Raw genomic sequence first — 16,181 nt, 5'->3', positions numbered from 1 at the left:
AGGAAAGGGGCACTATGGGTAAGACTTGGCTCAAGAGTTTTTTGGCTGGCGTGAGCTTGTTGTATCGGCCAAGTCAGTTCCGAGGCCAGAACCAAGACCCATCAGTAGTGAATGAATGAAGATCAACAACACAGATGGAACATTATGGTAAGAACGTAACTTCTTTTTACACAAACCTACACTTTTCTGCCCAGCCCTAGTTCCTTCCCATTGTGGTTATCCATATAAATAATTCTCATCAAATACTTACCTGGCGGGGGTGCTTTGACCATGAGTTTGGTTCCCCTGGGTGATGTTCTTCCATTCCACTTAGGTTGGATTGACCCCTATGATTTCCCCAAATGTAGGAGCTGTATTATTTATGACTGCTGGAAAAGCTCACCCAGACTCTGCCACAACTTGCTGTGATGGAAAGGTTAGTTTGTTTTTCCTTTCTTCTATTTTATATTCCTTTATTACCTTCTGTTTTGTATATTGTGATTTATTTTCTTTAAACTCAGTGAATCATACATAAATTAAGCCCCCCACTGCTGCTGTTTTGTTTTTAAACTCAATCATCTTTCCAGTTGCCTGCCCCTTATTTTACTTTGACCACATATCTACTTCCCTCTCCTCTTTCATTGGTTATTTTGAGTAAGCATAAAGTTATCATTTTGCGAAATCACTCCCTTCAGCTAATTAAATTTATTGGCAAGCCCACTGTATTCCATAGAGCAAGTATACAAAGTGCCCACCCCCTTCCATTCTATATTGGTCTTTTAAAATGAGTGGCTCTCCACTTAGATACCTAAAGCTTAAGTTACTCCCTCTTTCATGTATAACTGTTTAGTGCACACTGTAGCTCTTAGGATCTTAAACCTTTTATTCCATCTTGCCTTTAAAATCTGCAACGTCTCCTCCAAGATATCCAATTACTGGAGAGCCCATGTTCTGCTTCTTAGTATTTGTCTTGGGATTAGTGCTTCTGTTTTGCTCCTGGTGAGAAAAGGAACATTGGGCATTATTTCCTGGAGACTTCTGATCAGCAGAAAGCCTAATAACTGCTTAATAGGCACCAGCTTGGAATTTGTAATTATAATTTGCTCCTGGTGAGAGAAGCAGCAGAGTCCATCGATTCCTGACTGTTTCTGGTTGGGCAGTAAGTGTCTGTGTTTGACCTTCCTGATTGATCTGAATGCTATTTAAGGCATCTACCAGGAAAAGGCTACAGCAAGCCTACAGACCCTCGCATCATCTGGGACAAGACTGTGGACTACCAAAGATCCTGTGACCTGCTTTTCATGTTGGGATTGGTGATACTGTTTTGCTTCTGTTGAGCCAAGAACATATCAATATACAAGAAAGTATCCCAGCAGCTTGAAGCTGTGGTGAGACCTGCACTAGTAGTAGCCAGGCAGTAGCCATTCAGGTGACTCCCCTCTTTTCATCATTTTTGAGAAGCTATTTCTTAATTTTTAGTAAATACTGCTTGATTTCCTGGTGTCTAACCTAACTTTAGAATATCTGCCTAAATACTTCATCCATAAAACATCAGGGTCTACTTATTAGTTTCCCTTCAAGTGTTTGGGAGTGCCCTGTATAGAAGCAGACACCCTGAGCTGACATTTTTCCTGTAAAAGTACCATTGAAATGTCAACAATACCTAGCTGCACATGGCACAACTAAGTTGAAGTGACAAGCACTGTCCCCAGAGTTGACTCCAACTGTCTAATCAATAAAAAAAGGTTTGCTGCCATGGATATGAATTTTTCTACTATCTCTGTTACCGGTTTGGTGAATATTGGCATCCTGAGGCAATGCAGAAACTGCCTCATGTTTACTGGCAACCAATTAATTCTCAAACAAACTGATATGGTATGTGAGAGATGTATTTACACAATGTCACTGGAGGCAAAGATCTCACATAAAAGCACTCCTAATGTCAATCAGGTTTTCAGTAATACACATGCTGCATCCATCACACATAGTTCAAAATAGACACATAGACCCACATATGCTGAGGCACTACTTATAATACCATAAGGCAAGCCACCCCACAATCCAACTTTCTGGACATTGGAGACTGAAAGAGAAATGGTCAGTTTCTTATCAGGGGCCAGAATCCATCACATTACACATGCACTCGGGTCTTTGGACTACATGTACCAGTATGACACAATCGTAGATCATCTGGGTGTAAATGACTTAAGACATACCCCTATACAATATGAAGAGAGATATTGTGGAGCTCTCAGAATATGTATCCCATGTTGATATGAGCCCAGCAATGAGCAGCATTTTACCATCCCTAAGATAATGCCACAATACTAACAAAAGATGACTGACTTTAATGATTGGCTTAGTTTCTTGTGTCATTCTGAGGGGGTGCAATATTTGTCAGCATGTAAATAGATGGTCAACAGACTACACTGCTTTGCCAGGGATGGTCTGCATCTCTCCCCTCTAGGCTTTCGAATATTAGCTAAAACATTAATCACCCCATAGTGCCTTTTTTAGGCGATGACAAACTGAAAGTAATTCCAACTTAACAAACTGAAACCAAGAAAATCTAAAGGTGTTACTTCTCAATGCTAGGAGTCTAAACAAAAAACTCCCTAGAAGCTCTCTTCACCCTAGAGAATGCTGATGTTTGTGAGGTCACTGAGACATGGTTTAAAGCTGCAGAAAGCACACAGAGAGTTGCAAAGTTATACTTTCCACACATTTAGACCAGTTACTACACAGACAGGGACTAAAGGTGGAGGTATCTTGATTTATATAAAAAATAAATATATATCAAGGCTGGTCAAACAGGACAATGCACTTGAGCTACTCCACGTTCAAATCACCATAGGCAAAATCCCATACCACTTCCTTGCAAGTTATAGTTCCTCCTATATGACCCAGGAAACCTATACCATGTATTAAAACTTATTAGATACACTCACCATCCAACCCAATACCATATTCATGGGTGACTTTAATCACCCCACTTTCAGCTGGGAATTATATATGACACCAAACATACATGCACAGAGATTCCTAGATTTTGTAAATGCAAACTCCCTGGACTAGATTGTCAATACACTAACCAGGGGTGCAACCATACTGGATCTAGTCCTCACTAATATGGGAAAGTGCTGCACACTCCCTAGTGTAATGTTTTCTCTGGTGAGATCAGACCAAAATGGTCTCCTTTGAAGTAACAATAAAACCTGGAGTCCCAGATAACCATGGGATATTCAGAAACTACTCTAAGGCTAACTTCCTACTATTAAGTGCTAACCTGGCAAAAATTTCAAGCCCCATAAACCATAAGAATGCTGCTGCCTATGTAGAACTGTTCACAGAAAATCTATACAAGCATGTTAATAGCTGCATAGAGGCAGCTGTGTCCACCAGGAAGAAGCACAGAACTAAGTCAAAAAAGAAGCCACTCTGGTGGAATCACAACATCAACAGGCTGTATGACAGAAGGAAGAAAATCATGGCAAAAATTTGGAGGTGAAGCACCCAACATGTAAAAGTACTGCCAACAAACTAATCAAACTCGGAGGACAAATAAAGTCTACCAAAGCCAAATTTGAGGAACATTTGTCCTCCCAGGCAAAGGACAACCATGATGTATTCTTTACCTTGTCCACAAGTTCAAAGGTAATACACAGTTGTGTGTAGAGCTCTTTGCTAATGGAGCTACCTATACTGAGACAGAAGATGCAGCAAACCTACTGGCCAACAAACTCAGTTCCAACTTTACCCATCTCCCCTCAACCTTCCCTCAGGAAATATCGTCAAATATAACTCCCCCTGCCATCACTAGGTAATAGATCCTTAATGCTGTCTCTCTAAGGCAAAGAGCACTACACCAATGGGCCTAGACAATATCCCAGGATGCCTTCTAAATAGCATGAAATATAACCTATCAGGCACTCTGGAATTGCTGTTTAACTGTAATCTCAAACATGCTTCTTGCCTCATGAATGGAGAACAGCAACACTAATCCGGCTGCACAAAGGTGGGCCATCTACAGACCCTGGAAACTACAGACCCATAAGTCTCACTAGTCTCATTTGCAAAGGCATGTAAAGAATTATCATGGAAATGATCAATAATGACATAGGAAACCTCTGACACTAGACCCAGCCCAGTTTGGTTTTGTCAAGGGCATGTCATGCTACTAAATCTGGTGGACTTGTTTGAGGAAGTACCCAAAGCAATAGATGAGAGCAAAATGGTTCACACTGACTACTTTGACCTGGCAGAGGCATTTGACACAATATCCCACTTGGGCTCTGTTTACAAAGTGAAGAGGTTAAGTACAAACCCTTATATTATCTGGTGGATAGCCAGCTGGCTCACAGACAGGATCCAGGAAATTGAATCGGGGTGTCTACCTCTAAAAAGAGGCCAGTCACAAGTGGAGTCCCTCAGGGATCAGTCCTGTGACCCCTCCTTTTTGACATTTATTTCTCTGAAGTGAAGGCCCATGTCAATGGCCTCTGGCTGGCTAAATTTGTAGATGATTGCAATTTAGGAGCTGTCATTGAGTCTCCCACTGATGCAAATGTTCTCCAGGAAGGGATGACACAGACAAGTAACTAGTGTCACAGCATAATAGTATCCTTCAGGAAGTCATCAACCATTGGTAACTATCATATTGACAAAATTCCCCTAAGTATTGACCCAGTAGTCAGGGACCTGGACACACACATAGACGGCAATCTAGCCTTTGAACATCATGTGTCCACAGTAGTGAGGAAATCATTCTATGTTGCACAACTTATAAACAAAGGTATGGCATCTAGGTCGAAAGGATCATTGTTCCACTGTAGTCAGCATTCATCAGACCTGTCAGTAAGTACAATGCTCCCATGTTCAGTATGTACCTAACCAAGCATATCCAGCAATTGGAATGTCCACAGAGGTTCCTCATTAAAAGAATTATGGGTATAAGTAACATATCCTATGCAGACCACCTCAAGGCCCTATCCCTGTATTCTGTCTCCTACAGGAGATCTATGCCTGGCATACAAGGCATTGTCAGACTCCACTTGGATGGACCTCCTGCATAAACAACGAAGCAAACAGGACCAGAATTGCCCATTCTAAAGACTTAAACCTTGCCTGTGATATAAACAAGACCTGCTGGAGAGACAAGTATGTATCACAGAGATTACCCCTCCTGTGGAACAGGCTCAACATGCATGTGAAGCAGAGTCCCTCCCTAACCCAATTTAAGTGTAACTTGGATAATTTGATGGGGAACAGGAAATTCATCCCTGGCTTTGCTCCTATGTCTCTAATGGAAAGAGGCAGCCTGTAAATGGCTCATCTCCCAAGTCCCTGCTTACATTCATCAAGGGTATGAGAACTTTTCAGAGATTTGGGATGCATGGCTAGGCTTAGAACAGTGTCTGGTCATTAGCTTATTAATCACCTATGAACCTATGAACCTATAAACCTAGGAATCTGATTATGGGTGTCATCTCATGTGTCAGTCTCTCTGACATGTCTTTAGAGATTGCTAAGCTGTCTTCAGAGGAGAGGTATTCCAGTGATAAGTTACTTCATCCCCTTTGCAAAGCTGGGATTCATGCTGCACCTCTTTGTCATTCTGTATTGTTGGACTTGCAACATAATAACTTGAAACAAGCAGAAGTACTACCAGTGCATAATAGCTATGGTCATTGAGTTTGTCCCAGTGTTGTTCAGTATAGCTCTGTTTTAGTCTGTCATAACATATGGTGGTTGTAGGGTAACTTTCTCAGTTTTGGCTACTTCATCTACACTACTGAACAGCATATAGTAGGCTATCTGTGATTTCTGGGTCACAAGTGTGACACAGAAGGCCATCATCTGACTCTTGTTGCAATGGCCATGTATATGCAGCTGGGTGTGTGAAAGGCTTCATCCATCAAGCAAATGTCTGTGCAGTGTCAGTAAGGTCTTGTGCTGTCATCAGAATGAATATGGTAATGCTCTTTGTAGCATCCTCCCATAGAAGGTGAATAAATGTCTCCTCCTGAAGTGGGAACCTAAATTTCTTCAGTGTTGATGCTGTCTGGTGAGTAATGAGTCTCCATCTTCCTTGTCTTTGTCACTACCTTGGCTAAGGAATTACTAGTTGGCAGTTTCTGAACCTTATTGTTGGTCAGAACCTGCTGAATGAGCTGCCCACATACCTCTCAACTGTACAGATTTTTGCAGAATGTCCAGATTTTTTACTCAAATGTTTTGTCCACTTTTCATAAAATTGCAGTTTTCTAGCAAATCATTGATGATTTAAGTCCAAATGTGATGACAGACATTTGAGTTTCAGACTTCATACCCTTCAGGAAATTCATGATAATGCAAAAGCTCTTACTGTATTTACTTTCTACATTTGTAGAGCAATATTTAAAATTGTCCTTATTTTTGGGCCTTTGCCTTATTTCTCCATTATTTATGGCTTTGTCCAGATTTCTTGCTCTAAGAGGTTGAGAGGTATGGCTGCCCAGCTTTGCATGAGATGTTAGAAGTCTGCTCATTGTAGTTACAATAAATAGTCTATCACATCTACTCCAGGCATGTTTAATGGATTTCAGACAGTGGTGGCCTGTGGAGCAGACCAGTTCCTCACCATCTTGCACCAGCATAAAGGTGGCATAGTTCTTACATTGGTCCGGTTTCTTCTATATGCAGTGGTAGTATATCTTGCTGTTGGATACTTTTTCCCTGTAATATACAGTATGTGCTGGTTTCTACATGGATTCTGAGTTCATTTCTTTGAGGGGCTACAGCTGTGTATATGCCCCATATTCTTGAGTAGTGTGGCTCCATAATCTGTGGAGACACTTTCCTCTGGATCAGAAGACAATATTACTCATTTGATATACTTGGGAGAGCTGTGTTCATGTTTTATGGGCATGTCTTTGCCCACAATGAGGTCCATATCTAGTGACATGCATTCTGCATCTGAACCACACTGTGACCACCTTCTATAGTACTCACTTCATTTGTGGAGGTGGTTGCCTTCCTGACAGGGCTGTGATTTGTGCTGAACCCTTGATGGGAGTACACTTAAGGAAATCCTGTCTTGATTTAGTATGGCCTAAGATCCTAAGTGGTCCCTAGAATAGAAATTGGATTAATTCCCTTTGTAAGCTAAGGCTGGGTGTAGATATAGTTAGAGGAAGCTAAGTGTAGACTGGAGCTATTAGGAAATTAGAGAATTAAAAATTCTGGGAAAGCAAATCATCTGCATGGGAATAGGAGAGGAGTATTTTGTCCAGTAGAGTTTCCTTATAACTAGGGAATGCTAAATTTTACCCTAGAGCTGAGGACTGGTTGTTTCTAGGGCAACTTGTGGATGCACTCATAGGCATTCAGAAGCCATGTAGCCTAAGCGGTTCTATATTATGAAGAACGGATGTTCAGGTTGTCGAACACCTAAACATCGACAGCTAAACAGCGAAAGCTGAAAACCGCGAATGGCCACCCCCACAAATTGTTTCACAGGGAAAATATTTTCTTGGCCGTAAAGGGGAATTTACCCTTTTCCCCAATGTAGATTGAACTTGGAGTTGGTATATTTAGTTACAGGAGGTGTGGGGGGCACAGCTCCCCACATTGGGGGTGTGTGGGGGGTGAAGCCCCCCTGTTGATTAGGGTTGAAAGTTTGTTTTACTGTCCGCCTGCCTAGCAAATTTTTTCCCTTTGAAAAATTTCACAGAAGTGGCCGTTCTCAGTTTTCAGTTTTTGCTGTTTAGGTGTCGACGTTTAGGTGTTCGACAACCTGAACGTTCATCATTATAATATAGAACTGCCTAAACACTGGTATGTCCTTAAGGGGTCATTTGCCTGTACCCCATGCGTCTCTGCTTCAGGTTTAAGGTATTGCACAGTGGAACTTTAGATTAGCTGGGTCTTTCTTGCAGTTTTTACTGAATGATTTGTTGGTGTGACTGCTTTACCTTTTGGAGTGGCTAGCATATGCCTCTTGAAGCACTCATGACTGCGCTGTTTGGCTATATACAGCCCTGATAGAAGAAGAGTCTCTGCTGCTGGGTGGAAACATGATGTTTTCCTGCTATTAGTGTTTAAATCTGCTATACGCTAGGAACTTCTGCTCAGTTCTGCTTTTGGAAGGAATGTATTTGTAATGGGCTGTGCTACAGGAACTATTATAGGAACTGTATAATTACTATTTTTTTAATTATGAATAATCTCTGTTGTGAGCAACTGAAACTAGCCCATAACCTTTACAGAATTTGGAGACATTGAAACAAACTGCATTTCTGTGATGGTTTGATTTAGACAAGTCATTATTTTTGTGTTCACTTTTATCTGAAATAAGGAAACTCTGTCTTGTTTTGGTTATTCCTCTTCAGTAAAAGTTAATAGCTCCTTTAAAAACTTCAACACTGTGGTTATTTTTTTCCTCCAGTTTTAGTCCATCCCCGGGATTCATGAACCTTGCACCAGGCGCACGCATAGCGTAGGCGTCACAACACCAAATATGTCCGCCGAGCGATTCAGGTACGATCCAATTCCACGTGCACTACCGGCGTGCGCCGGATCTGCTCCGCCCCCGGCGTAGGTATGCTAAACACCCCATGTGCGGTGTTGCACCACGCAAATGAAGGCATACAGTGATCCACGAAGTGGCGCAGGCGTAGCATAAGGCCACGGCAATGTAAACCAAAAAAAAACGGTTTACATTTTCCCAAACATAACATAGGAGTAACAGAAGACTGTCAGCCTCAGGTATCACACTGTTACCATATGCCAATGGCGAAATACACAGAGAATGTCAAAAGAAAACATGCACAGCATGTAAATAATAGCATAAATGGTATGTCAACAGAAACTCACAGCAGAACCCCAGGACATGTTTGCGGAAGGTGCAAAACAATGAAATAATATGACAATATTATAAAACAGCAGCGTAATACACAGCAGCTTCACAGCCATAATACACCATGGTATGCATGGAAAGCCACAACCACGGTGCAAGGGTTGCCAAGGACTCGCGGCAGTGTTTGGCGTGGTAACTATGAATTAGTAGTCAATGCCATGCAAATGAGGCAGATAATACTGAATCGCAAAACCCCCGCCAGCGTAAGGCTGTACCAAACGGCGCAGCGGTAATACACCGAGGAGTGGCTCAGAGGGAATACATATCAGCTGCAGAGGGGTGTGCCACTGTAGGAGGAAGCACATTGGAGCTCAGCAAACCTGGGCTGTACATTGCACATCACAGCTGCAGGACCGGCGTGTGGGGCAATAGTTGAGCTGAGAGCACACAATGCGCGCAGAGGTGCATGTGCACGAGGATGACTACGTTCCCTTAACCCAGTCATGTGACGCTCGCCCCGCAAACAACATCAGAAACAGGAAGGTGATGTTGAGAATATGAGGAAATGTGGAAGAAGTGTAATTGGAGTAATAATGAGCAATCAACACTAATCAACCCACGAAGGCCAATCGGCGGCAGCTGACAACTCTGCATGCAGAAACCTGCAAAACGGGATAGGAGAGGCATATGAATGCAAAGAAAGTAGGGGAGGTAGCAGATTGCAAAGAGTGAAGACCTGACACAGCAGAGCCAAGCAGACAGGCAGCACAACGGCGGCACACAAAACGCATGATATGCCATGTCCCAGAAACTACACATGACAGGGCTCTGCAGGATGCATGCCAGGAAATAGTAGGTGCAACGTGCAGAAATAGTAAGGGAAGGTTGAAAGGTAATCCATTGCAGGCAAGAGTAATGCAACACCAAAGGCAACAGCGTTGCAGTGCCAACGGTAAAACACGGAAGATAACCCCCAGATACGGCCGTACAGACACACCCTATGACATCACCAGGTGCACAGCACAATAGTATAAAGTGTGAATGCACACAACACACAGCCGTGTATTCCCAAACGCCGCACCATAGGTGTAAACACACGGGGAACTTTTAAAATGTACATGTTGGGTGCTGCCGTGGCCGTGATCCATCAGCATGTGTTAGAGACAGATGGTGTTGTGGAAGAGGGTGCCGACAACTACCGTAGACCTTGGAGGAGAAGGAGAGTGTTCAGACCAAGGTTAACCTACCAGGGGCTACAAGACCTGGAGATAGTAGAGCGTTACAGGGTGGATAGGGACACGTTACAGCAAATAGTGGAGCTGTGCTTGCCACGCCTGAGAACAAGAAACAACAGAGGGGAACCCATCCCAGTGGACACAAAGGTATGTGTAAGCTTGCGAATACTGGCCACAGGTACCTTTCAAAGGCCAACTGGGGATATAATGGGCATCTCACAGGCATCAGCATCCAGGGTACTACACCAGTTTCTGGATGCCATGTTACCACATGCCAGTGAGCATATATACTTCCCCAGATCTCAGGAGGATTTGGCTAGCAATATGTGCCACTTCCACCGTGTGGCACAATACCTGGAGGTACTGGGTGCGATAGACTGTACGCACATACAAATCAAGTCACCACCTGGGGAGCAGGGTAGACGCTACATAAACCGCAAGGGATTCCCCTCCATCAATTGCCAGGTCATGTGCAATGCTCAGGGCATTATCGTGGATGTGTGTGCTGGCAGCCCCAGAAGCTACCACGACTCCCATATCTGGCATGCCTCACAGCTGTACCAGGTATTCGCCAGGGGGGACATCCCACAAGGCCACCTTGTGGGGGATGCTGGCTATGCACTGGAGCCATGGATGATGACTCCCATCAGAAATGCACACACACACATGCAAGAACGCCATAATGAGGCACACGCACAAACCAGAATAATCATAGAGCATGTGTTTGGGATGCTGAAATCATGGTTACAGTGCTTGGATACATCCGGTGGAGCCCTGCAGTACTCTCCAGGCACATGTGCCCACATATTCATAGTATGTGCCATGCTACATAATATGATCCTGCGGAAGCAGCTGCTGCAGGGACATAACGGTGAAGGGCCGCAAAGCCCACCACAACTGCCAAGGCCAGTCCAGGCACAGAGGGTTCAGGACCAGGAACACACTGTGCCAGCCCCAGTAGGCAGACGGAGGCGTACCCAATATGCCTATGCCTTGGCAAAGATGGAATATATAGCACATACTCTGACAGCATAGGCCCCATGGACTGACACCTCCCTACCTGCACACACAGTGAAATGGATGGCACACAAACATGACCACCTGTAAAGTGTACCGTATGGGTGGCCCCATGTGTGACTCCAACATAGGCAGCCCCCAAACACTGTACACCCAACAGCCAGTGGAGCATGGAATGCCAACACCTGAACAGTACGCGGGTCCTACAGCAGACGGCGTTGCTGTATGCTGCCACGTTCGCCGCAAGGTGTATACATATAAACATATATATATGTGTATATACATATATGTAGATAGATATAATTACATATATAGAAATATATGTACACATATACATATAAGTACTACAGTTAAGACAGGGAATCAGAGGGATGTAAGGTGACTGAGATGTAACACGCGATATCTGTACATAGTATACATAGTGAAACGACAACCTGAGCATCCGGGAGGTTCAACAGAAGAGGATACCACCAACCATGGAATGGGCAACATACCGAAATGCATAACCACGAGGTGGAAAGATCGCCAGACCACAGTACTGTAACAGTACATGCGCGGGTAATAGTATGATGATATGAGGGGAGAGGTAGACACCGCTGCTGGTGTCGCGGCCCACGCAGGTACTGTGTGCAACCGTCCCCATGAGTGCCGTAGTATGTGTATGTGTGCGGTGAGGGTGCCATGTGTGTTGCTGTGTGAGTGTAATGTGTATGTCTCCGTAATATGTGTATGTTGGTGCCACGTTAGAGGCAGAGTGGAATAATATGTGTAGGCATATGGTACACTAGCCACAGGCATATGTACACCAGTAGTCCCAAAGTAGTAGTGAGAGCCCCACCCTGGCTAGGCGTGTTGTGACGTAGAACGATACAAAGTGACAATGTCCCAGATTGTAGCACAGGAATATACCCCACAGGAAATGGAAAGGACGTATGTACTACTCATGCCCGTATGTATGACACCGATATGCTAATTGCAAAACGATACGTTGGCAAAGTCACACAGCAATAGGTATGTACCGCGGAAATACGTATGTGCTACCCCAGTACTGACCGTGGCCACGTATCGGCCCGTAAACACCGCTGTGTGTTCTACAAGTGTCAAACAAGCAATCCCCATCTGAATAGGTGGCAACCACTGGCAAACAGGCCATCCCAACAACAGGACCACAATGACTGTAAATATCTGGGACAGAATGACAAGGGATAGTCATCACGTACAAACAACCGCTGATATACCACAGATGTGACGGAGGAATACATGCATCAAGCACACACGCAGGCGATACCGACACCACATGACAACAACACAACCTACAATCCCATACCAACAGACAATTAACTGTCAACTCTCCAGGCAGGGATGGAGCACACAGACAACCATACTGTGTATGTAGAGATGCAAGGCCCACAACCCGTATCCGTCGCCTACAACCTCCGATATCCCCCACCGTACATATTAAAAGAATTCAAACCGTAATAGCAGCACAAACATACAGGCAGTCAATGACATCTGCATAACCACAACATCTCGCGTGGGAAACACAATCAAAGGCGGATGCATACTTGCATGCGTTGTTTAAAGGAATACAACAGCCATGTTACACATCCGAATGCAATACGCCATCAACAGACATCGTCAGGACAGGGACACCCACATGTCGAACCAAATACTATACCCTACACACACAATCCATGGCTAACATCACTGCGAAATGTACCTGTCGCCACACATAGTGGCTGCAGTTACACATAACATAACACAATACAGACCATCTCCATGAAGGTAGGGCAAATAGCCAATGCCCAGGTGAGGAATCCAACCATACCCCAGTTACAACGCGTAATTTACGAATGGAGTAGATGCACAGGTGATATGCACACAATTACTCACTGAGGAACAGCAATTGGTGGGATGAACCCACATGTTGCAGGTATCGACGGATATAAGGATGACTCCCAGGATATTCAAACCGTATGCTCATACCGAACCAGCAGTGTACAACCGAAAGCGAAATAAAAAGGAAAACCGATACACGGAATGAAACATGGAACGAAACACCGACAAGGTATGTAGAACACACGATATGTACGGGTGTGTAACGCATGATGTGTATGACGAAGCTGTACTGTATGGGAATGGTGTTTGTAAGTAATGACACTTGTCCATAATGCAGAGAGTGGTGAAAGGTGGTTATGTAGTGCTATCCTGCTGAGCATACCAACGACTGTGGACACCGTGTGCACAGCAGTGGGACATCATGTACACAGCCGAGACACCACAAGGGCTGCCACAGGGGGGCATTAGAGAGAACAATGCCAGACCACACGCCGATGCTGGCAGTGGATGTCCAACAAGGAAGTGCCATAGCAGGGGATAGGACATGTATGTATACTGTCACAGCACACATGTGTATGGGCATATACCGTCGATGTCATACGTAATGTGTGGCCGAAGTGCACATATGCCCTGCAGTAGGGGATACTATGTCAACTATGTGTAATGTAAAGCTGTCAGGGTGGATATGACAGACATTATACACAGTATCACAGGCATATCATGCATAACAGAGGTATCGCCTATTGGTATGTACAATAACAGGATACATATGGCCTGTAGGTATGGGACAGAGTAGTAGCATCATAGCCAGCTGAAATGGAAGGGACACCAAGTAACCATGCCCAAAGGATCTGTAGCAGGTGCACCGTGGGCAACAATGAAGTCTGGCAGGTCCATGTGTAAACACATGTGCAGTGTACACAGTAGTGTCACCTCCCCATGGTAGTGTCCTGTGAACAGCAGAGGCGGTGTCAACTGCATGTCTACACAGTACCGCTGCTGTGGTGGTACCATGACTACGTGTCACCCAAACAGCAAGGGAGGTATCACATGAACAGTGCCACTGTGTGTCCCTGTGGGATGTGCACAGGACCTATGTTCCACAGCATGGTGTGTGTTGTGTCTGCGGAAGTAACACAGAAGCCCAGCCCATGCAGTGTGGCATGTGTGCACATATCCATGAGCAGTCCGTTCACACTGCCCACCGCAAATGTCATGTATGAGGAGTATATGCATCAGTAATGCGGAGGACATGGTCCGTGTCAGAGCAGAAGACACCCCTGCGTATGTGGTATGCAGATGTGTACAGATGTGTTTTCCGTATGTCAGCCGCATATGTAAACCGTCCGAGCCTGGTACACATCGTGGCATGACAATGCTGTGCCATGTAAAGTTGTAGCTGTTGTGGAAGGTACACCATAAATGTGGTATTGTACCCTTGACCGTGTGTAGATGTGTGTATGCCACAGGTACAATGGCTACCTATGTACCAGCATCACACACAGTACAGATAGGTGTGGCCCTGCAGAAGTGTATCCATGCCACAGTGGAATACGGTAACCACAGGACCGTGTGGGGCATATGTGTGTACAGCAACCATGTACAATGTGATATGTATGTACGGGGCCAGTATCCATGTGATAGTCAGTGGGTGAATGTTGCTATGCAAAGGTGATGTGCATGCACCATGTGTCATGCATCCTGATGCCATGACACTCATATGATGTATCCGCCACACTGACACCCATATGGTTGGTATCGGTATGAGCTGGTGGAGCAATAATGGTGCCAGGTATGTAGGCGTGGGATATCTAGGCATGGACAGTACTCTGTGACAGCATGTTGTGTATGTAAGCAAATAGTGAACATGAGGGGCCCCATGACTGAGGACTGTGTAATGCCATATGTACCTGACATGTAGTAGGTACTATGATATGCTTGCACCACTGTGTGTCCTGTCCACGAGTCATATAGCATAACATCCTGAGACACAGGGTATGATGTGCAGGTGGATGTGTACGTTGCCAATACCAGAACGTGGAATGGTGCTGAAGGGCAATGTGAGGACAACGTCTGATGTGTTGGCCTCTGTACCACCCCAACCGCCCATGCAACAGTATGACAGGTGGCCAGCATGTGTATGTGGTGTGCTGTGGCACACACAAGCCCAACAAGGGTGCCAGGAAAGGCATGGAGGCCATCAATTTGTGCGGGAAGCACGTTCGTGAGGATGTGCCCCAGTGCCATTCAGAACGGTCCAGTCATGGGTGTATGACTGCAGTCCCACACGTGCAATGCAGTGCCACCCATGGGTAGTGCGAGAGATGCCGCTGCGTGGCGGTCAGGGTACACAATGTCCGACAACAGGCTAGCAGTGAATATAGTGGGCTGGTGCGGAGACATATACCAAACAGGTTGGTGGGACATAACAGCCAGGGACATCGGAAGGTGACATCGGGCCAGTGTCCCAGGACATAACGTGTGCATGTCAGTACCATGTATGTGTCCACAGGGACACTATGATGTCCATGTATGGATTGCGACCCTGTAGTGAGTGAGAGTGTGTATTGTTGGTAAGTACACCATCGCCTGGCACGTTGCCAACATTATCTCGGTCTGCAATGCCTGGGTGACTATTGTATGTGACATTGAATGTGGATGTAGCCAAACAATACAGACATACCACCACACTGCCTGAGGCCCCACACCGCAATGTGCGGCAGTCATGTTTAGGTAGCTAGCCTTGGAGCATGTGATGGACCTCGAGGACCCACCATGGCTGACAAGTGATGCACCCCACACATGTGAATATACACCACCGTGCAACAGCCTGCACATGTGCTCGTACATCATATGTGCATGGAACATGACCACCACCGTGGCGTCTGTGAACAGGTCAGTACCGCCATGTCTCTGTGTGGAATAGCATGGTCTCTACCATTGTGTACATGCTACGGAAGCGCACTGTGGTATGTGTCAGCATATGTATGTACACTGTCCATCTGCTGGGGTGTCATGCCATTAACAACTGCTGTCAGCAGATGTCAGTAGTACTGGTTGTAGTACACATGTTCCGTGTATGCTGCGATGGGTGTGTTTCCAGGGTGTGGCTAGCAGGGCCGTGAAGCATATGTGTTCATCCACCAAAGGGGGGATAACCCCAGGTGCAACACACCAGACACATGGAGGTATTGTGCATGCTGAGGGTAGTGTAGGTATGGTATGTGTTGTGTAATGTGTCAGCCAGCTGGGCGGAGTGCATGCCTCAAGCATGT

The 16,181-nt window shown here is 45.1% G+C and overlaps 1 pseudogene; it reads left to right on the top strand.

Annotated features, from left to right (window-relative positions):
* Positions 1-242: 242 nt before the first annotated feature.
* On the top strand, positions 243-396 carry LOC122805066 (annotated as a pseudogene).
* Positions 397-16,181: the final 15,785 nt, after the last annotated feature.

This window comes from Protopterus annectens, chromosome 6.part0 (genome assembly GCF_019279795.1).
Source record: "Protopterus annectens isolate FY-2018-M chromosome 6.part0, PAN1.0, whole genome shotgun sequence".
Lineage (NCBI taxonomy): Eukaryota > Metazoa > Chordata > Ceratodontiformes > Protopteridae > Protopterus > Protopterus annectens.
This window is presented reverse-complemented; position numbering and strand designations above follow the sequence as displayed.